Source organism: Lissotriton vulgaris, chromosome 1_1, assembly GCF_964263255.1.
Source record: "Lissotriton vulgaris chromosome 1_1, aLisVul1.2, whole genome shotgun sequence".
In the NCBI taxonomy this organism is placed as follows: domain Eukaryota; kingdom Metazoa; phylum Chordata; class Amphibia; order Caudata; family Salamandridae; genus Lissotriton; species Lissotriton vulgaris.
In genome coordinates this window covers 1,369,226,485-1,369,249,992 of record NC_141685.1, presented here as the reverse complement: position 1 = coordinate 1,369,249,992, position 23,508 = coordinate 1,369,226,485, and the positions used below count along the sequence as shown (strand labels likewise).

The window sequence follows — 23,508 nt, the reverse complement described above, 5'->3', positions numbered from 1 at the left end:
GTTCTAAGCTGGGATGGTGCAGTGATCTAAAAAACGGTGTTGGATCTAGCCCTGATATCTTGACTGGGTGAGAGTATTCTGCTTAATTCAGAAACTCTGTCCATCACCACCCCTTGTTGTTTAATTATTTTGTCCACCATAAGCGTGGAAGGGTATACTCAGATGTGAGTCCCTTGCTCATTGCACCATCAGGATTCAAGCAAGCCGGGCCGAAGACGGCTGTAATGCCAGAAACCGGTCCCCGGAAGCTTGTTTCCTTCCCAGTGAAAGAATTGGCTTTGTAGTTTAGTTTGCCCTGTTCTCATCATGCACTGGGACAGGAACACACTAATTTGCATACAGCCAGGTTCTAAGCTGGGATGGTGCAGTGAGCTAAAAAACGGTGTTGGATCTAGCCCTGATCTCTTGACTGGGTGAGAGTATTCTGCTTAATTCAGAAACTCTGTCCATCACCACCCCTTGTTGTTTAAATATTTTGTCCACCATAAGCGTGGAAGGGTATACTCAGATGTGAGTCCCTTGCTCATTGCACCATCAGGATTCAAGCAAGCCGGGCCAAAGACGGCTGTAATGCCAGAAACCAGTCCCCGGAAGCTTGTTTCCTTCCCAGTGAAAGAATTGGCTTTGTAGTTTAGTTTGCCCTGTTCCCATCATGCACTGGGACAGGAACAGACTAATTTGCATACAGCCAGGTTCTAAGCTGGGATGGTGCAGTGAGCTAAAAAACGGTGTTGGATCTAGCCCTGATCTCTTGACTGGGTGAGAGTATTCTGCTTAATTGAGAAACTCTGTCCATCACCACCCCTTGTTGTTTAATTATTTTGTCCACCATAAGCGTGGAAGGGTATACTCAGATGTGAGTCCCTTGCTCATTGCACCATCAGGATTCAAGCAAGCCGGGCCGAAGATGGCTGTAATGCCAGAAACCGGCCCCCGGAAGCTTGTTTCCTTCCCAGTGAAAGAATTGGCTTTGTAGTTTAGTTTGCCCTGATCCCATCATGCACTGGGACAGGAACAGACTAATTTGCATACAGCCAGGTTCTAAGCTGGGATGGTGCAGTGAGCTAAAAAACGGTGTTGGATCTAGCCCTGATCTCTTGACTGGGTGAGAGTATTCTGCTTAATTCAGAAACTCTGTCCATCACCACCCCTTGTTGTTTAATTATTTTGTCCACCATAAGCGTGGAAGGGTATACTCAGATGTGAGTCCCTTGCTCATTGCACCATCAGGATTCAAGCAAGCTGGGCCGAAGACGGCTGTAATGCCAGAAACCGGTCCCCGGAAGCTTGTTTCCTTCCCAGTGAAAGAATTGGCTTTGTAGTTTAGTTTGCCCTGTTCCCATCATGCACTGGGACAGGAACAGACTAATTTGCATACAGCCAGGTTCTAAGCTGGGATGGTGCAGTGAGCTAAAAAACGGTGTTGGATCTAGCCCTGATCTCTTGACTGGGTGAGAGTATTCTGCTTAATTCAGAAACTCTGTCCATCACCACCCCTTGTTGTTCAATTATTTTGTCCACCATAAGCGTGGAAGGGTATACTCAGATGTGAGTCCCTTGCTCATTGCACCATCAGGATTCAAGCAAGCCGGGCCAAAGACGGCTGTAATGCCAGAAACCGGTCCCCGGAAGCTTGTTTCCTTCCCAGTGAAAGAATTGGCTTTGTAGTTTAGTTTGCCCTGTTCCCATCATGCACTGGGACAGGAACAGACTAATTTGGATACAGCCAGGTTCTAAGCTGGGATGGTGCAGTGAGCTAAAAAACGGTGTTGGATCTAGCCCTGATCTCTTGACTGGGTGAGAGTATTCTGCTTAATTCAGAAACTCTGTCCATCACCACCCCTTGTTGTTTAATTATTTTGTCCACCATAAGCGTGGAAGGGTATACTCAGATGTGAGTCCCTTGCTCATTGCACCATCAGGATTCAAGCAAGCCGGGCCGAAGACGGCTGTAATGCCAGAAACCGGTCCCCGGAAGCTTGTTTCCTTCCCAGTGAAAGAATTGGCTTTGTAGTTTAGTTTGCCCTGTTCCCATCATGCACTGGGACAGGAACAGACTAATTTGCATACAGCCAGGTTCTAAGCTGGGATGGTGCAGTGAGCTAAAAAACGGTGTTGGATCTAGCCCTGATCTCTTGACTGGGTGAGAGTATTCTGCTTAATTCAGAAACTCTGTCCATCACCACCCCTTGTTGTTCAATTATTTTGTCCACCATAAGCGTGGAAGGGTATACTCAGATGTGAGTCCCTTGCTCATTGCACCATCAGGATTCAAGCAAGCCGGGCCGAAGACGGCTGTAATGCCAGAAACCGGTCCCCGGAAGCTTGTTTCCTTCCCAGTGAAAGAATTGGCTTTGTAGTTTAGTTTGCCCTGTTCCCATCATGCACTGGGACAGGAGCAGACTAATTTGCATACAGCCAGGTTCTAAGCTGGGATGGTGCAGTGAGCTAAAAAACGGTGTTGGATCTAGCCCTGATCTCTTGACTGGGTGAGAGTATTCTGCTTAATTCAGAAACTCTGTCCATCACCACCCCTTGTTGTTTAACCTATGAGAGGGGCAGACCTCACAGTAGTGAAAAATGTAATAGACTGTTTGATACTACTAGGACATACAAACTACCACAGTACATGTCTTACCTTTTACTTACATAGCATGATGCCCCTAGGACTACCTAGGGCCTACCTTAGGGGTTACTGATATGTAATAAAATTGGAGTTTAAGGCTTGGCAAGTAGTTTTAAATGCCAAGTCGAAGTGGCAGTACACTGCAGCACAGGCACTGCAGTAGCAGGCTTGAGACAGGTTTGAAATGCTATTTCTTTGGGCGGCACAATCAGTCCCTGGGTATATGGTTTACCACTTTACAAGGGGCTTTCAAGTAAATTAAATCTGTCAGTCAGGTATACTCCAATTATACACATGATTAGGGAAGAAGCACGTGCACTTCAGCACTGATTAGTAGCGATAAAGTGATCAGAGTCCTAAGGCCAACAAAAAGATACAGCAAAATGCGGAGGTGAAAAGCAATAAGGTGGGATTGGGACCACCTTAAGAATGCAAGGTCTAACAAAAACGAACTAAGGATAACATGAGTAAAACATCAGGTTTCTCTACAGCATTTGGTGAGACAAGTGGGCCTTCTTTTATCTTCCATAAATGCAATATTTCCTGGACCCCTTTATTATATAGCTCTTCAAGGAAAACATATAAAGCACTTACAAAGGAGCCTCAAATGCTCAAAGATGGTAGACTTCTGTAATATGGGTCATATACTAAAAGCAGCACGAAAACAGAGTGCAATAGGGTCCAAAAAACTTGAGTGACCCATGAGAGTATGCATGCAAGCCTATGGTATTCCAAACTAGAGATATACGCATGCAATTTTTGTTTTTAGGAGAGAATGTGCCTGCTGAAAAAAACATTATTTTTAAAAAGTGCATTGCAGAATATCAGGAATTTGCTGTGGGACACCTTGAAAACTTGCATACAGATTATGTGCACAAGTCTTACAGTCAGTTGTTGTGGCCGAGTGGTTAAGGCGATGGACTCGAAATCCATTGGGGTCTCCCCGCGCAGGTTCGAATCCTGCCGACAACGAGTATCTTTTTAACATCGGCTACAATTTCAGAAGTTAACCTTTAGTTTTTCTTCCATGTCATTGTTATAAATAGGTGGCTTATTTTGGTGTCACTATTGCCATATCACATATTTATTATCGCTCCCCCTTTCATATCTTTGCTATAACTCTCGTCCTTCATTAGCGCTGGTGCAAACGCTTCAAATTATTATATCCTGGCTCTCTCGGTCATACCTGTGCATGCACTTGAAACTTACTTTACCAATGAAAGAAGCAAATAGAGAAATAAAATAAAAGTGCTAGCTGGATTAGGCAAACACACTTCATAAAACTGCATTTTCTTTTCTATTCTCCCCCGTGTTACAAGCTTAACTGCTCCCTGTGTAATTTCTCTTAACCTGCTGTTCCTGGAAGAGAATTTCATCTACAAGCTCTTTCTGTGTTTTTTCCTAGTCTTTTCTTTCCCTTTTCTCAGATTTGTAACTGTTCCTTTACGTGCTCTATTTATGCGCCATTAATCTCATTTGAGCTCCTTGTACCTGCTTCTGTTTTCTCCACACCTCATACTGTCTTTTCCCTCTTTCTCTCTTTCTCTGCAGTTGGTGGCTACTTTCCAAAGCGTCTGATGCCCCAATGTTCCTTCGTCTTGTTGTCAGACGTGAATTTGAAAAGCAACAAAATTAACAAGCCTTTACCACTCACACATGGCAGAAGTTTATACTTTAATTCAATGAGCTAAGAAAAGTGTGTTGTGGGGCCCCTACGAGCCATGGTGCTTGCTTCATCATAATTAGGCATGCAGTCATTAGCCACAGCTCTGATTATGGGTCACTGAGGTCAGTTTCAATAATTCCTCAAAAACCTAACCATGCAGTCCCCCCTAACTGTGTAGTTATCATGCTTTACTGTTGTTTGTGTGATTAGCTGGGAGGAGCTCACGGAAGCATCCTCCCAATAAAAGTGTAGATGGACCGTTCCTTAACTCTTTCTTGCTTCACATACAGATGGCTTGAGGAGGTACAGGGGAGATGCAGGTCTAATAAACAGAATAGAATATCTGCGCCAGGTGTGTTTCTCTGCATTGGTGTCCCATCACAGGCCCACCAGTGTATGTGTGATCTTTGACTCCTGCCAGTTCACAAGCAGGCGGCCAGGAAACGGTTTCAGCTTGTCAACCACTGAGGAGATAAAGCCTTTGTATAAGGAATGAGGAAGCAATGAACACATTCAGCCTATCACAGGAGTAGCCCTGAGTGTTCCGAATTATAATTTCTTCATGTCACTGTACGTTATTGAGCCCAAGTAGCTCGCCGTGATCGTATAGTGGTTAGTACTCTGCGTTGTGGCCACAGCAACCTCGGTTCGAATTCGAGTCACAGCATTGTGGTTGGCAATGTCACGGCAGTTGGGTTTTTCCTTTACAGAATTCCCAAATGTACCAGTTGTTTTTGTAAAATGTCTATTAAAAACAGATCCTTTTCAATATTTAAACGATCTAACGACAAATTATTTAAACACACATGATTATAAGATGTAGGTATACTGTACTTACTGACATATATTATCGTTCTTGAACATATTTGCGGTAAGGGGAGCGGAGCACTCCCCAGGCCAATCAGAATGCAGATGAATGCAGTTGCACTTGAGTGACCTGTGTTGTGGCTGTCTACAGGGAATGCACATATGTAGCTGTCTCTCAGCCCAATCCAGACGTCAATTGAAGACAGGTTTTCATGCAAATAGAGCAGTAAGTGCAGAGAAATGCTCACTCTCTGAAAATGGCATTTATACAATAGTAAGATTAAATCCAACCTCACCAGTAGATAGGATTTATCAATGAATAAATAAAGCTTCTCCTCTCTGATATGGAATTACCCCCCAAAAAGTATAAGGGAATACCCAATGCTAACCTATGAGAGGGATTCAGAAAGGGGGTGGTGATGAACAGAGTGTCTGAATTAAGCAGACCACTCTTACCCAGTCCAAAGATCAGGGCTTGATCCATCACCGTTATTTATCTCACTGCACCATCCCAGCTCAGAACCTGGCTATATGCAAATCAGTCTGTCCCTGGCCCAGTGCATCATGGGAACAGGGCAGACTAAACTACCAAGCCAATTCTTCACCAGAAAGGAGACAAGCTACCGGGGACCGGTTTCTGGCATTTCAGCCGTCTTCGGCCCGGCTTGCTTGAATCCTGATGGTGCAGTGAGAAAGGGACTCATGTCTGAGTATACCCCGCCAAACCTATAGTGGCCAAAAACGATTCAGAAAGGGGGTGGTGATGAACAGAGTGTCTGAATTAAGCAGACCACTCTTACCCAGTCCAAAGATCAGGGCTTGATCCATCACCGTTATTTATCTCACTGCACCATCCCAGCTCAGAACCTGGCTATATGCAAATCAGTCTGTCCCTGGCCCAGTGCATCATGGGAACAGGGCAGACTAAACTACCAAGCCAATTCTTCACCAGAAAGGAGACAAGCTACCGGGGACCGGTTTCTGGCATTTCAGCCGTCTTCGGCCCGGCTTGCTTGAATCCTTATGGTGCAGTGAGAAAGGGACTCATGTCTGAGTATACCCCGCCACACCTATAGTGGCCAAAAACGATTCAGAAAGGGGGTGGTGATGAACAGAGTGTCTGAATTAAGCAGACCACTCTTACCCAGTCCAAAGATCAGGGCTTGATCCATCACCGTTATTTATCTCACTGCACCATCCCAGCTCAGAACCTGGCTATATGCAAATCAGTCTGTCCCTGGCCCAGTGCATCATGGGAACAGGGCAGACTAAACTACCAAGCCAATTCTTCACCAGAAAGGAGACAAGCTACCGGGGACCGGTTTCTGGCATTTCAGCCGTCTTCGGCCCGGCTTGCTTGAATCCTGATGGTGCAGTGAGAAAGGGACTCATGTCTGAGTATACCCCGCCACACCTATAGTGGCCAAAAACGATTCAGAAAGGGGGTGGTGATGAACAGAGTGTCTGAATTAAGCAGACCACTCTTACCCAGTCCAAAGATCAGGGCTTGATCCATCACCGTTATTTATCTCACTGCACCATCCCAGCTCAGAACCTGGCTATATGCAAATCAGTCTGTCCCTGGCCCAGTGCATCATGGGAACAGGGCAGACTAAACTACCAAGCCAATTCTTCACCAGAAAGGAGACAAGCTACCGGGGACCGGTTTCTGGCATTTCAGCCGTCTTCGGCCCGGCTTGCTTGAATCCTGATGGTGCAGTGAGAAAGGGACTCATGTCTGAGTATACCCCGCCACACCTATAGTGGCCAAAAACGATTCAGAAAGGGGGTGGTGATGAACAGAGTGTCTGAATTAAGCAGACCACTCTTACCCAGTCCAAAGATCAGGGCTTGATCCATCACCGTTATTTATCTCACTGCACCATCCCAGCTCAGAACCTGGCTGGAAAGGAGACAAGCTACCGGGGACCAGTTTCTGGCATTGCGTGGAAGGGTATACTCAGATGTGAGTCCCTTGCTCATTGCACCATCAGGATTCAAGCAAGCCGGGCCGAAGACGGCTGTAATGCCAGAAACCGGTCCCCGGAAGCTTGTTTCCTTCCCAGTGAAAGAATTGGCTTTGTAGTTTAGTTTGCCCTGTTCCCATCATGCACTGGGACAGGAACAGACTAATTTGCATACAGCCAGGTTCTAAGCTGGGATGGTGCAGTGAGCTAAAAAACGGTGTTGGATCTAGCCCTGATATCTTGACTGGGTGAGAGTATTCTGCTTAATTCAGAAACTCTGTCCATCACCACCCCTTGTTGTTTAATTATTTTGTCCACCATAAGCGTGGAAGGGTATACTCAGATGTGAGTCCCTTGCTCATTGCACCATCAGGATTCAAGCAAGCCGGGCCGAAGACGGCTGTAATGCCAGAAACCGGTCCCCGGAAGCTTGTTTCCTTCCCAGTGAAAGAATTGGCTTTGTAGTTTAGTTTGCCCTGTTCTCATCATGCACTGGGACAGGAACACACTAATTTGCATACAGCCAGGTTCTAAGCTGGGATGGTGCAGTGAGCTAAAAAACGGTGTTGGATCTAGCCCTGATCTCTTGACTGGGTGAGAGTATTCTGCTTAATTCAGAAACTCTGTCCATCACCACCCCTTGTTGTTTAATTATTTTGTCCACCATAAGCGTGGAAGGGTATACTCAGATGTGAGTCCCTTGCTCATTGCACCATCAGGATTCAAGCAAGCCGGGCCAAAGACGGCTGTAATGCCAGAAACCAGTCCCCGGAAGCTTGTTTCCTTCCCAGTGAAAGAATTGGCTTTGTAGTTTAGTTTGCCCTGTTCCCATCATGCACTGGGACAGGAACAGACTAATTTGCATACAGCCAGGTTCTAAGCTGGGATGGTGCAGTGAGCTAAAAAACGGTGTTGGATCTAGCCCTGATCTCTTGACTGGGTGAGAGTATTCTGCTTAATTCAGAAACTCTGTCCATCACCACCCCTTGTTGTTTAATTATTTTGTCCACCATAAGCGTGGAAGGGTATACTCAGATGTGAGTCCCTTGCTCATTGCACCATCAGGATTCAAGCAACCCGGGCCGAAGATGGCTGTAATGCCAGAAACCGGCCCCCGGAAGCTTGTTTCCTTCCCAGTGAAAGAATTGGCTTTGTAGTTTAGTTTGCCCTGATCCCATCATGCACTGGGACAGGAACAGACTAATTTGCATACAGCCACGTTCTAAGCTGGGATGGTGCAGTGAGCTAAAAAACGGTGTTGGATCTAGCCCTGATCTCTTGACTGGGTGAGAGTATTCTGCTTAATTCAGAAACTCTGTCCATCACCACCCCTTGTTGTTTAATTATTTTGTCCACCATAAGCGTGGAAGGGTATACTCAGATGTGAGTCCCTTGCTCATTGCACCATCAGGATTCAAGCAAGCCGGGCCGAAGACGGCTGTAATGCCAGAAACCGGTCCCCGGAAACTTGTTTCCTTCCCAGTGAAAGAATTGGCTTTGTAGTTTAGTTTGCCCTGTTCCCATCATGCACTGGGACAGGAACAGACTAATTTGCATACAGCCAGGTTCTAAGCTGGGATGGTGCAGTGAGCTAAAAAACGGTGTTGGATCTAGCCCTGATCTCTTGACTGGGTGAGAGTATTCTGCTTAATTCAGAAACTCTGTCCATCACCACCCCTTGTTGTTCAATTATTTTGTCCACCATAAGCGTGGAAGGGTATACTCAGATGTGAGTCCCTTGCTCATTGCACCATCAGGATTCAAGCAAGCCGGGCCGAAGACGGCTGTAATGCCAGAAACCGGTCCCCGGAAGCTTGTTTCCTTCCCAGTGAAAGAATGGCTTTGTAGTTTAGTTTGCCCTGTTCCCATCATGCACTGGGACAGGAACAGACTAATTTGGATACAGCCAGGTTCTAAGCTGGGATGGTGCAGTGAGCTAAAAAACGGTGTTGGATCTAGCCCTGATCTCTTGACTGGGTGAGAGTATTCTGCTTAATTCAGAAACTCTGTCCATCACCACCCCTTGTTGTTTAATTATTTTGTCCACCATAAGCGTGGAAGGGTATACTCAGATGTGAGTCCCTTGCTCATTGCACCATCAGGATTCAAGCAAGCCGGGCCGAAGACGGCTGTAATGCCAGAAACCGGTCCCCGGAAGCTTGTTTCCTTCCCAGTGAAAGAATTGGCTTTGTAGTTTAGTTTGCCCTGTTCCCATCATGCACTGGGACAGGAACAGACTAATTTGCATACAGCCAGGTTCTAAGCTGGGATGGTGCAGTGAGCTAAAAAACGGTGTTGGATCTAGCCCTGATCTCTTGACTGGGTGAGAGTATTCTGCTTAATTCAGAAACTCTGTCCATCACCACCCCTTGTTGTTCAAATATTTTGTCCACCATAAGCGTGGAAGGGTATACTCGGATGTGAGTCCCTTGCTCATTGCACCATCAGGATTCAAGCAAGCCGGGCCGAAGACGGCTGTAATGCCAGAAACCGGTCCCCGGAAGCTTGTTTCCTTCCCAGTGAAAGAATTGGCTTTGTAGTTTAGTTTGCCCTGTTCCCATCATGCACTGGGACAGGAACAGACTAATTTGCATACAGCCAGGTTCTAAGCTGGGATGGTGCAGTGAGCTAAAAAACGGTGTTGGATCTAGCCCTGATCTCTTGACTGGGTGAGAGTATTCTGCTTAATTCAGAAACTCTGTCCATCACCACCCCTTGTTGTTTAACCTATGAGAGGGGCAGACCTCACAGTAGTGAAAAATGTAATAGACTGTTTGATACTACTAGGACATACAAACTACCACAGTACATGTCTTACCTTTTACTTACATAGCATGATGCCCCTAGGACTACCTAGGGCCTACCTTAGGGGTTACTGATATGTAATAAAATTGGAGTTTAAGGCTTGGCAAGTAGTTTTAAATGCCAAGTCGAAGTGGCAGTACACTGCAGCACAGGCACTGCAGTAGCAGGCTTGAGACAGGTTTGAAATGCTATTTCTTTGGGCGGCACAATCAGTCCCTGGGTATATGGTATACCACTTTACAAGGGGCTTTCAAGTAAATTAAATCTGTCAGTCAGGTATACTCCAATTATACACATGATTAGGGAAGAAGCACGTGCACCCTCAGCACTGATTAGTAGCGATAAAGTGATCAGAGTCCTAAGGCCAACAAAAAGATACAGCAAAATGCGGAGGTGAAAAGCAATAAGGTGGGGTTGGGACCACCTTAAGAATGCAAGGTCTAACAAAAACGAACTAAGGATAACATGAGTAAAACATCAGGTTTCTCTACAGCATTTGGTGAGACAAGTGGGCCTTCTTTAATCTTCCATAAATGCAATCTTTCCCGGACCCCTTTATTATATAGCTCTTCAAGGAAAAAATATAAAGCACTTACAAAGGAGCCTCAAATACTCAAAGATGGTAGACTTCTGTAATATGGGCCATATACTAAAAGCAGCACGAAAACAGAGTGCCATAGGGTCCAAAAAACTTGAGTGACCCATGAGAGTATGCATGCAAGCCTATGGTATTCCAAACTAGAGATATACGCATGCAATTTTTGTTTTTAGGAGAGAATGTGCCTGCTGAAAAAAACATTATTTTTAAAAAGTGCATTGCAGAATATCAGGAATTTGCTGTGGGACACCTTGAAAACTTGCAGACAGTTTATGTGCACACGCCTTGAAGTCAGTTGTTGTGGCCGAGTGGTAAGTCGATGGACTAGAAATCCATTGGGGTCTCCCCGCGCAGGTTCGAATCCTGCCGACAACGAGAATCTTTTTAACATCGGCTACAATTTCAGAAGTTAACCTTTAGTATTTCTTCCATGTCAGTTTTATAAATAGGTGGCTTATTTTGGTGTCACTATTGCCATATCACATATTTATTATCGCTCCCCCTTTCATATCTTTGCTATAACTCTCGTCCTTCATTAGCGCTGGTGCAAACGCTTCAAATTATTATACCCTGGCTCTCTCGGTCATACCTGTGCATGCACTTGAAACTTACTTTACCAATAAAAGAAGCAAATAGAGAAATAAAATAAAAGTGCTAGCTGGATTAGGCAAACACACTTCATAAAACTGCATTTTCTTTTCTATTCTCCCCAGTGTTACAAGCTTAACTGCTCCCTGTGTAATTTCTCTTAACCTGCTGTTCCTGGAAGAGAATTTCATCTACAAGCTCTTTCTGTGTTTTTTCCTAGTCTTTTCTTTCCCTTTTCTTAGATTTGTAACTGTTCCTTTACATGCTCTATTTAGGCGCCATTAATCTCATTTGAGCTCCTTGTACCTGCTGCTGTTTTCTCCACACCTCATACTGTCTTTTCCCTCTTTCTCTCTTTCTCTGCGGTTGGTGGCTACTTTCCAAAGCGTCTGATGCCCCAATGTTCCTTCGTCTTGTTGTCAGACGTGAATTTGAAAAGCAACAAAATTAACAAGCCTTTACCACTCACACATGGCAGAAGTTTATACTTTAATTCAATGAGCTAAGAAAAGTGTGTTGTGGGGCCCCTACGAGCCATGGTGCTTGCTTCATCATAATTAGGCATGCAGTCATTAGCCACAGCTCTGATTATGGGTCACTGAGGTCAGTTTCAATAATTCCTCAAAAACCTAACCATGCAGTCCCCCCTAACTGTGTAGTTATCTTGCTTTACTGCTGTTTGTGTGATTAGCTGGGAGGAGCTCGCGGCAGCATCCTCCCAATAAAAGTGTAGATGGACCGTTCCTTAACTCTTTCTTGCTTCACATACAGATGGCTTGAGGAGGTACAGGGGAGATGCAGGTCTAATAAACAGAATAGAATATCTGCGCCAGGTGTGTTTCTCTGCATTGGTGTCCCATCACAGGCCCACCAGTGTGTGTGTGATCTTTGACTCCTGTCAGTTCACAAGCAGGCGGCCAGGAAACGGTTTCAGCCTATCAACCACTGAGGAGATAAAGCCTTTGTATAAGGAATGAGGAAGCAATGAACACATTCAGCCTATCACAGGAGTAGCCCTGAGTGTTCCGAATTATAATTTCTTCATGTCACTGTACGTTATCGAGCCCAAGCAGCTCGCTGTGATCGTATAGTGGTTAGTACTCTGCGTTGTGGCCGCAGCAACCTCGGTTGGAATCCGAGTCACCGCATTGTGGTTGGCAATGTCACGGCAGTTGGGTTTTTCCTTTACAGAATTCCCAAATGTACCAGTTGTTTTTGTAAAATGTCTATTAAAAACAGATCCTTTTCAATATTTAAACAATCTAACGACAAATTATTCAAACACACATGATTATAAGATGTAGGTATACTGTACTTACTGACATAAATTATCGTTCTTGAACATATTTGCGGTAAGGGGAGCGGAGCTCTCCCCCAGGCCAATCAGAATGCAGATGAATGCAGTTGCAGTTGAGTGACCTGTGTTGTGGCTGTCTACAGGGAATGCACATATGTAGCTGTCTCGCAGCCCAATCCAGACGTCAATTGAAGACAGGTTTTCATGCAAATAGAGCAGTAAGTGCAGAGAAATGCTCACTCCCTAAAAATGGCATTTATACAATAGTAAGATTAAATCCAACCTCACCAGTATATAGGATTTATCAATAAATAAAATAAAGCTTCTCCTCTCTGATATGGAATTACCCCCCAAAAAGTATAAGGGAATACCCAATGCTAACCTATGAGAGGGGCAGACCTCACAGTAGTGAAAAATGTAATAGACTGTTTGATACTACTAGGACATACAAACTACCACAGTACATGTCTTACCTTTTACTTACATAGCATGATGCCCCTAGGACTACCTAGGGCCTACCTTAGGGGTTACTGATATGTAATAAAATTGGAGTTTAAGGCTTGGCAAGTAGTTTTAAATGCCAAGTCGAAGTGGCAGTACACTGCAGCACAGGCACTGCAGTAGCAGGCTTGAGACAGGTTTGAAATGCTATTTCTTTGGGCGGCACAATCAGTCCCTGGGTATATGGTATACCACTTTACAAGGGGCTTTCAAGTAAATTAAATCTGTCAGTCAGGTATACTCCAATTATACACATGATTAGGGAAGAAGCACGTGCACTTCAGCACTGATTAGTAGCGACAAAGTGATCAGAGTCCTAAGGCCAACAAAAAGATACAGCAAAATGCGGAGGTGAAAAGCAAAAAGGTGGGGTTGGGACCACCTTAAGAATGCAAGGTCTAACAAAAACGAACTAAGGATAACATGAGTAAAACATCAGGTTTCTCTACAGCATTTGGTGAGACAAGTGGGCCTTCTTTTATCTTCCATAAATGCAATCTTTCCCGGACCCCTTTATTATATAGCTCTTCAAGGAAAAAATATAAAGCACTTACAAAGGAGCCTCAAATAGTCAAAGATGGTAGACTTCTGTAATATGGGCCATATACTAAAAGCAGCACGAAAACAGAGTGCAATAGGGTCCAATAAACTTGAGTGACCCATGAGAGTATGCATGCAAGCCTATGGTATTCCAAACTAGAGATATACGCATGCAATTTTTGTTTTTAGGAGAGAATGTGCCTGCTGAAAAAAACATTATTTTTAAAAAGTGCATTGCAGAATATCAGGAATTTGCTGTGGGACACCTTGAAAACTTGCATATAGATTATGTGCACTCGCCTTACAGTTAGTTGTTGTGGCCGAGTGGTTAAGGCGATGGACTAGAAATCCATTGGGGTCTTCCCGCGCATGTTCGAATCCTGCTGACAACGAGATTCTTTTTAACATCGGCTACAATTTCAGAAGTTAACCTTTAGTATTTCTTCCATGTCAGTTTTATAAATAGGTGGCTTATTTTGGTGTCACTATTGCCATATCACATATTTATTATCGCTTCCCCTTTCATATCTTTGCTATAACTCTCGTCCTTCATTAGCGCTGGTGCAAACGCTTCAAATTATTATACCCTGGCTCTCTCGGTCATACCTGTGCATGCACTTGAAACTTATTTATTTATTTATTTATTTATTTATTTAAAGTTTTATATAGCGCGAACAAGACCCGTGGGTATCAGAGCGCTTCACATAAAAGTAGTTTAAATATTAACAAGAAGATAACCATTAAACAAACAAATAGATATGAGGTAGATAGTTATATGGCTATAGTGAGTGCTTAAGTAACTACATTCCACTCAGGTTCGTCGATTATAATCCAAATTAACTTTACAACATGAGGTTATGTCATTTGTCCTTTTTGTCATACCTATGAGGTAGCGGTTATATAGTTTCAGGATGTGAGATAGTTGTATGAATTAGTTTTGACAAGAGGTAGCAATTGGTATACAGTTTAGTTACAAAAGGAAAGTCGACAGTATCAGACCATCATTATCTTTCATCTAATTCACGGCAGTCCTTCCCTTTCTGCTAGCATTCGATCTCATAGTGAGACATAACCTTGTCTATATAAGGTATTTACTCATTAAGAAGCTCTTCACTTCTCGCTTAAATTTTGAGGTATTAGGAATCTTCCTAATGCTTGGAGGCAATGAATTCCAAATCCTGGGGGCAGCTCCTGAGAACGCTCTGTCATAGGTTTTTTTCTTTCTGAATATGGCTGGGCGCAGCACCAACTCTTTGGCACTCCTGGCTGGTCTGTTGCCTCCTGATAGCTCAATTTTCTTGGATAGGTATCTAGGAGTATTGTAGTGGAGTGCTCTGTGGGTGATACATGCTATCTTTAGTTGAATTCTGGCCTCATAGGGTAGCCAATTCAACGCTTTCAGGTGAGGGGAGATGTGGTCAAACTTCCTAGATCCGGTGATGAGTCTCGCCGCAGCATTGAGGCAGGCTTTTAGTGGTGCTGTGGATGTTTTTGGTAGACCTGCTAAGGTGGTGCAACCATATTCAATCCTAGAGATGACTAAAGATTGGATTGCCAGTTTCAGATCTGCTTCAGAGATGAATGGTTTCAATTTTCTTAGGTAGTTCAGGTGGAAGCGGGCGTTTTTTGCCATTGAATTAATATGAGTTTTCATGTCAAGACTCTCGTCTAAAGTGATTCCTAGCGACTTAGCTGAGTTGACTAGAGTCGGGGTGCAGTTGAGCGCAGTCACCAACTTGGTCCATTCCTTTATTTCCGTAACGCACTTTGGTGGAGAGATTAGTAAGAATTCTGTTTTTTGAGCATTTAGCTTCAGAAGATTGGTAGTTAGCCATTGCAATGCCCTTTTTAATATTTCATTCATTCGCTCAATGTCTTCAAGGGAGGTGAACTTTATATATATTTGCGTGTCATCCGCATACATATGATAAGATACCTGTGAGTTACTGAGAATTGTTGTAAGAGGTTCAACATACAAGTTAAACAGATCAGGGGATAATGTCGATCCTTGTGGGACTCCGATTGAGTTAGGGCAGGATGGTGAAATTGAATGATTGACCAGGAAACGTTGTGTTCTGTTCCGTAGGAAAGATTCGAACCATTTCAACACATTTCCAGACACTCCCATCCTGTCTTGTAGCCTGGCCAGTAAAGCTTCGTGATTTACTGTGTCAAATGCCGATGACAGGTCCAGGAGAATTAGCAAGCATGCTTGATTTCGATCAAGAGCCAGTAGCGCGTCGTCGACAATATGGAGGATCGCTGTTTCCGTGCTATGCCCTGATCTGAATCCTGATTGGCAATCATCTAGTAGGGAAAACTTGTTGATGTGTTGGCTCAGCTGGCCCTGCACGCATTTCTCAATTAGTTTGGCCAATAGAGGGACGTTGGTTACTGGTCGAAAGTTGTTCGGGTTTGTAGCATCTGCAGTAGGTTTTTTGATCAATGGAACAACTTGACCAGTTTTTAGACAGTCTGGGAGGGTCCCTTGTGACAGTGATGCATTTATTATTTTGGTCCAGATTGGCACCACAATGTGGCTGATTTCTCTTAAGCATTTCGCAGGTAGGGGATCTTGGTAGTGGTTGTTGGGTTTGATTTTCACGAGCATTTTGGCGATCATGTTCTGATTGTATAATTCGAATATGTCCCAGTTTACATTGTTTTTTGTTGTGCTACACACTGTAGTCGAATTGGGATCGTTCGTAGTCAGTGGTTGAATGGGGAGGTTATTTGCTGCGCTTAAGAGCTCCGTTTCCAGCGCTTTGGTTTTTCCGTGAAAAATATAGAAAATTCCTCGCTACTTATGGATGTTTTTACGTTTTCATGCGCTGTTTTGGTTAGTTTGTTTGATTGTTGTTTCAGGATTTCAAACAGTTTCCGTGGTCTGTTTTTGGCATTATCCAGTTCCGATCTTATGAATTCCTTTTTGGAGTTGATGATCTTTTTGTTATATTGGTTTCTAATTTTTCTGAGGGCTTTCAGCTCAGGGGATGAAGGGTTTTGTCTCCATTTTCTTTCGGCCATTCTTAGTTTGCGCCTATCTTCGTTCAATGATCCGTCAAACCATGGATTCTTCGTCTTTTCCATTATTCTTTTTAGTTTTAATGGCATGGTGTTGTTGACGATGTTCCCGATTGAGGTTATATAATGCTCTGTCAACTCGTTTGCATTCTGTAAGTTGCTGGGTGGCTTTAAGTCACTCTCACAGCTTTGTACTAGTAGTTCAATATTAGTGTCTCTAGTGTCTCGGATCCATTTTTTAACATTGGCAGGTTGAACAGTCTTGCCCTTTTTCAATATGGGTATCTGGAATGTTATTGCATAGTGGTCCGACCAGTCACATGGGGCTATTGAGAGGATTGATGTATTTTTGATATCTGAAATAATCCAGTCAAGTGTTGCTCCTTTTGAGTGTGTGGGTTCTGTGCATGCTTGGTTGAGTTTTAGCTCAACAAGGAAATCCTTAAGCGTGTTGACTAGCTTGTCATTGCAGTCGTCCCAGTGTAAGTTAAAATCTCCTAAGAATATGTTATTGGCATTCGTGTTAGAGTTGGTCATAATGATCTCCATTTACTGTTCTATGAACTTAGCGTTCTCTCCTGGTGGGTGGTAAAACGCATGTAGATTGCATCTTTGATTCGTTGCTGATTTTATATTGAGACCTAAGTATTCGCAAGATTCTAGAGGGTCAGATTGAATTTGATTGACCTCTATCTCTGATCGGTGAATGCAGGCAATTCCTCCTCCCGTCTTTATAGGTCTATCTAGTCTCACAATGCTATATTCAGGTGGTACTAAGAGATCCATGGTTGGGGATGATGATTCCGATAGCCACGTTTCTGTAAGAATTGCCAGATCAATTTCTTTGTTGATGATGAGGTCTGCTATGTCTGACGCATGTTTTGTAGCCGATCGACAGTTGAGTAGGAGGCATGTCAGTTGTTTCCCAGGGTTCTTAATCTTCAGCGTTTCGTGTTCGGAATTAAGCAGGACTTGTTGTAAGTTGTTATGGTTAAGTTTCCTATCGTTCTTTCTTGATGTTCTATTAGGGTCAATCGGAACTGTTTTGATGTTCTCCTCTTCTTCATGATCAGGCGATTCATAGGATTAGAGTAAGGCAATGGCATCTTCCTTCGACAGGGCCTTCGTCCTTTTTGGTCAGTTGTTCCTATTCTCTAGTGATATGTCAATTTCTTTGCTCTTTCTATGTATGGAGTGTACAAGATCTTGAATATTTGTGATCTTAGAATGGGTGCTTGCTGTCATTTCCAGTATTTCTTTCATCGCTTGTAGAGTACTAATTGTGATTTGTGTCATGTTGCTGACTAGTTTCTGAAGATCATTAGTAGCCTTCTGGTTCCTGATTAGTTTCTTGGGGATGGTTAGCCTGTGTGTCCAGGGGTTGTATGTCGCTTTTCTCGGTTTTCGATCTTTTCTTAGTGCCTCAGTCATTTCCTGTATATCCTCTGTTTGGTCGTCTGTTCCATTCCTTCTTGGGATGTTGTGTGAGTTGTCTGAGTTATGTAAAGATAGGAGAGTTTTTGTAGGTGAGGTTCTACCTGGTTTTAGTATAGTATTAGCGGTAGGTAGCGCACGGTTGTTGTCTCCTATCTTATCTGTTTCTTGGTTTACATCGAGTGGTTCACTCGGCACCACTGTGTGTTCTGCGTGGGAAGGCTCGGTGTTTGGAAGCGGTGTCGGCTCTTCTCTTTGGAGTTGGTCTTGTTCTTTATTCTCAAGACTCGTCGATCTTCCTGTCCGTTCTGTCTTATTTTTCGATATAATCTCTCCTGTTTCAGTTTTCTTTCCAGGTTTAGTAGCTGGCTCCACGCAGCCTCCCGTTCGATTGATATAAATCGTATCATGAGTGACTTCTGGTGGGGTTGGGTGTATTTGGTGTCTTAAGCCCTCTAGTGATTCTTTTATAGAAGGGAATATCTTGTCGAACTTCATGAGTTCACTGTTCGCTGCCTGTATCAGCACTATTCCGGTTTTATATATGGTGATGCATAGTTCTGCTCTGCATCTTCTTGATGGTGAGGTCATTATTTTTGTGCCATGTGGGATGTTTTTCGTACCTTTTATGTTGAGCGTTCTTGTGAAGGCATTGCGCCATTTAGCCGTTTTATTAGTGTAAAAGATCAAGTCATGCGTTATAGTGCCTTTATCTGAATTAAAGTATGGGTCGGCGAACAGTGAGTCTGCGTTTTTCTTCAGGGTATTGTGCTTAAATTTTTTGGCTCAGTTTTTAGATAAATTAGATGGATATTTTATGACCTGGGCGTTTGAGTCGTCTCGGTACCTTTCGCCCATATTTGATTCGTGTTATAGATCTTATGGTGGCTTTTCTCTATAAGTCTCTTATATGTTCCAGGGGTTAGAGTTAAATAGTGGCATGCATAGATATCTCATTAGGTAAATTTTTCTTCAAAGGTAGTGTTAAATCCAAGTTTATCTATTATTAGTAATTTCCTTCTAATATAGTAGTCATGCCAGTTTCTCTTCCAGTTAATTTTCTTGGCACTTTGTTAGTTGTGATTTCAGGTAGCAGTAATTATACAGCCCTTATTGTGCTCTAAAACGTTTGAAAACTGGGTATTACAAAATGTCCGCCGTTTTGGTGCTTACTATAGGCAGGGGCTTTTTCTCTTTTCATTCTTTCTTTCAATTAGTCCATTTTCCATTTCTTGTCTCGACTTGGACTCAGTTATAGGCTCCTTCTTCTCTGTTTAGACCCTATTTGTCCTTTTTCCCTTTCTTGCCTCTTGGTTGTTTACTTCCTGCAGAGAGAGGTAGGACTACTTGTGTCTCAAGCGGCCGCCATTTTAAAGTCAGGCGCGCCGCTTCGAGTGCTGCCACAATAGTTTTCTTTCCCTTTTATTCCTCCTCCCTGCTATGCCTCTCACCCGCGGGTTCTCGCCATCTCCTGTAAATCTCGACGTCGCTCCTCCGCTCCCGCTCACCGCCTCAGGCCACCTCCGCGTTGTCCGTGTTCTCTCTCCTCTCCTCTCCTCAGCTAGCCTTGGTCTCCTGTCTCCGGTCTTAGCGGTGGGTTGCAGACACCATCGGCGCCAGGTACTCTCGGCGAACAGCGCCTCCGCACCTCCAAACTTACTTTACCAATAAAAGAACCAAATAGAGAAATAAAATAAAAGTGCTAGCTGGATTAGGCAAACACACTTCATAAAACTGCATTTTCTTTTCTATTCTCCCCCGTGTTACAAGCTTAACTGCTCCCTGTGTAATTTCTCTTAACCTGCTGTTCCTGGATCAGAATTTCATCTACAAGCTCTTTCTGTGTTTTTTCCTAGTCTTTTCTTTCCCTTTTCTTAGATTTGTAACTGTTCCTTTACGTGCTCTATTTAGGCGCCATTAATCTCATTTGTGCTCCTTGTACCTGCTGCTGTTTTCTCCACACCTCATACTGTCTTTTCCCTCTTTCTCTCTTTCTCTGCGGTTGGTGGCTACTTTCCAAAGCGTCTGATGCCCCAATGTTCCTTTGTCTTGTTGTCAGACGTGAATTTGAAAAGCAACAAAATTAACAAGCCTTTACCACTCACACATGGCAGAAGTTTATACTTTAATTTAATGAGCTAAGAAAAGTGTGTTGTGGGGCCCCTACGAGCCATGGTGCTTGCTTCATCATAATTAGGCATGCAGTCCTTAGCCACAGCTCTGATTATGGGTCACTGAGGTCAGTTTCAATAATTCCTCAAAAACCTAACCATGCAGTCCCCCCTAACTGTGTAGTTATCTTGCTTTACTGCTGTTTGTGTGATTAGCTGGGAGGAGTTCACGGCAGCATCCTCCCAATAAAAGTGTAGATGGACCGTTCTTTAACTCTTTCTTGCTTCAAATACAGATGGCTTGAGGAGGTACAGGGGAGATGCAGGTCTAATAAACAGAATAGAATATCTGCGCCAGGTGTGTTTCTCTGCATTGGTGTCACATCACAGGCCCACCAGTGTATGTGTGATCTTTGACTCCTGCCAGTTCACAAGCAGGCGGCCAGGAAACGGTTTCAGCCTATCAACCACTGAGGAGATAAAGCCTTTGTATAAGGAATGAGGAAGCAATGAACACATTCAGCCTATCACAGGAGTAGCCCTGAGTGTTCCGAATTATAATTTCTTCATGTCACTGTACCTTATTGAGACCAAGTAGCTCGCCGTGATCGTATAGTGGTTAGTACTTTGCGTTGTGTCCGCAGCAACCTCGGTTCGAATCCGAGTCACGGCATTGTGGTTGGCAAAGTCACAGCAGTTGGGTTTTTCCTTTACAGTATTCCCAAATATACCAGTTGTTTTTGTAAAATGTCTATTAAAAACAGATCCTTTTCAATATTTAAACGATCTAACGACAAATTATTTAAACACACATGATTATAAGATGTAGGTATACTGTACATACTGACATAAATTATCGTTCTTGAACATATTTGCGGTAAGGGGAGCAGAGCTCTCGCCCAGGCCAATCAGAATGCAGATGAATGCAGTTGCAGTTGAGTGACCTGTGTTGTGGCTGTCTACAGGGAATGCACATATGTAGCTGTCTCCCAGCCCAATCCAGACATCAATTGAAGACAGGTTTTGATGCAAATAGAGCAGTAAGTGCAGAGAAATGCTCACTCTCTAAAAATGGCATTTATACAATAGTAAGATTAAATCCAACCTCACCAGTAGATAGGATTTATCAATAAATAAATAAAGCTTCTCCTCTCTGATATGTAACTACCCCCCAAAAAGTATAAGGGAATACCCAATGCTAACCTATGAGAGGGGCAGACCTCACAGTAGTGAAAAATGTAATAAACTGTTTGATACTACTAGGACATACAAACTACCACAGTACATGTCTTACCTTTTACTTACATAGCATGATGCCCCTCGGACTACCTAGGGCCTACCTTAGGGGTTACTGATATGTAATAAAATTGGAATTTAAGGCTTGGCAAGTAGTTTTAAATGCCAAGTCGAAGTGGCAGTACACTGCAGTACAGGCACTGCAGTAGCAGCCTTGAGACAGGTTTGAAATGCTTATTTCTTTGGGCGGCACAATCAGTCCCTGGGTATATGGTATACCACTTTACAAGGGGCTTTCAAGTAAATTAAATCTGTCAGTCAGGTATACTCCAATTATACACATGATTAGGGAAGAAGCACGTGCACTTCAGCACTGATTAGTAGCGATAAAGTGATCAGAGTCCTAAGGCCAACAAAAAGATACAGCAAAATGCGGAGGTGAAAAGCAATACGGTGGGGTTGGGACCACCTTAAGAATGCAAGGTCTAACAAAAACGAACTAAGGATAACATGAGTAAAACATCAGGTTTCTCTACAGCATTTGGTGAGACAAGTGGGCCTTCTTTTATCTTCCATAAATGCAATATTTACCGGACCCCTTTATTATATATCTCTTCAACGAAAAAATATAAAGCACTTACAAAGGAGCCTCAACTACTCAAAGATGGTAGACTTCTGTAATATGGGCCATATACTAAAAGCAGCACGAAAACAGAGTGCAATAGGGTCCAAAAAACTTGAGTGACTCATGAGAGTATGCATGCAAGCCTATGGTATTCCAAACTAGAGAGATACGCATGCAATTTTTGTTTTTAGGAGAGAATGTGCCTGCTGAAAAAAACATTATTTTTAAAAAGTGCATTGCAGAATATCAGGAATTTGCTGTGGGACACCTTGAAAACTTGCATACAGATTATGTGCACACGCCTCACAGTCAGTTGTTGTGGCAGAGTGGTTAAGGCGATGGACTAGAAATCCATTGGGGTCTCCCTGCGCAGGTTCGAGTCCTGCCGACAACGAGAATATTTTTAACATCGGCTACAATTTCAGAAGTTAACCTTTAGTATTTCTTCCATGTCAGTTTTATAAATAGGTGGCTTATTTTGGTGTCACTATTGCCATATCGCATATTTATTATCGCTCCCCCTTTCATATCTTTGCTATAACTCTCGTCCTTCATTAGCACTGGTGCAAACGCTTCAAATTATTATACCCTGGCTCTCTCGGTCATACCTGTGCATGCACTTGAAACTTACTTTACCAATAAAAGAAGCAAATAGAGAAATAAAATAAAAGTGCTAGCTGGATTAGGCAAACACATTCATAAAACTGCATTTTCTTTTCTATTCTCCCCCGTGTTACAAGCTTAACTGCTCCCTGTGTAATTTCTCTTAACCTGCTGTTCCTGGAAGAGAATTTCATCTACAAGCTCTTTCTGTATTTTTTCCTAGTCTTTTCTTTCCCTTTTCTTAGATTTGTAACTGTTCCTTTACGTGCTCTATTTAGGCGCCATTAATCTCATTTGAGCTCCTTGTACCTGCTGCTGTTTTCTCCACACCTCATACTGCCTTTCCCCTCTTTCTCTCTTTCTCTGTGGTTGGTGGCTACTTTCCAAAGCGTCTGATGCCCCAATGTTCCTTTGTCTTGTTGTCAGACGTGAATTTGAAAAGAAACAAAATTAACAAGCCTTTACCACTCACACATGGCAGAAGTTTATACTTTAATTCAATGAGCTAAGAAAAGTGTGTTGTGGGGCCCCTATGAGCCATGGTGCTTGCTTCATCATAATTAGGCATGCAGTCATTAGCCACAGCTCTGATTATGGGTCACTGAGGTCAGTTTCAATAATTCCTCAAAAACCTAACCATGCAGTCCCCCCATAACTGTGTAGTTACCTTGCTTTACTGCTGTTTGTGTGATTAGCTGGGAGGAGCTCACGGCTGCATCCTCCCAATAAAAGTGTAGATGGACCGTTCCTTAACTCTTTCTTGCTTCACATACAGATGGCTTGAGGAGGTACAGGAGAGATGCAGGTCGAATAAACAGAATAGAATATCCGCGCCAGGTGTGTTTCTCTGCATTGGTGTCCCATCACAGGCCCACCAGTGTATGTGTGATCTTTGACTCCTGCCAGTTCACAAGCAGGCGGCCAGGAAACGGTTTCAGCCTATCAACCACTGAGGACATAAAGCCTTTGTATAAGGAATGAGGAAGCAATGAACACATTCAGCCTATCACAGGAGTAGCCCTGAGTGTTCCGAATTATAATTTCTTCATGTCACTGTACGTTATTGAGCCCAAGTAGCTC

The 23,508-nt window shown here is 43.4% G+C and overlaps 1 non-coding gene across 1 annotated transcript; it reads left to right on the top strand.

Moving 5' to 3' along the window:
• Window positions 1-3,516: 3,516 nt before the first annotated feature.
• Window positions 3,517-3,598, top strand: TRNAS-CGA (transfer RNA serine (anticodon CGA)). The gene has a single exon. It is a non-coding gene; the product is annotated as a tRNA-Ser (tRNA).
• The last annotated feature ends 19,910 nt before the right edge of the window (window positions 3,599-23,508 follow it).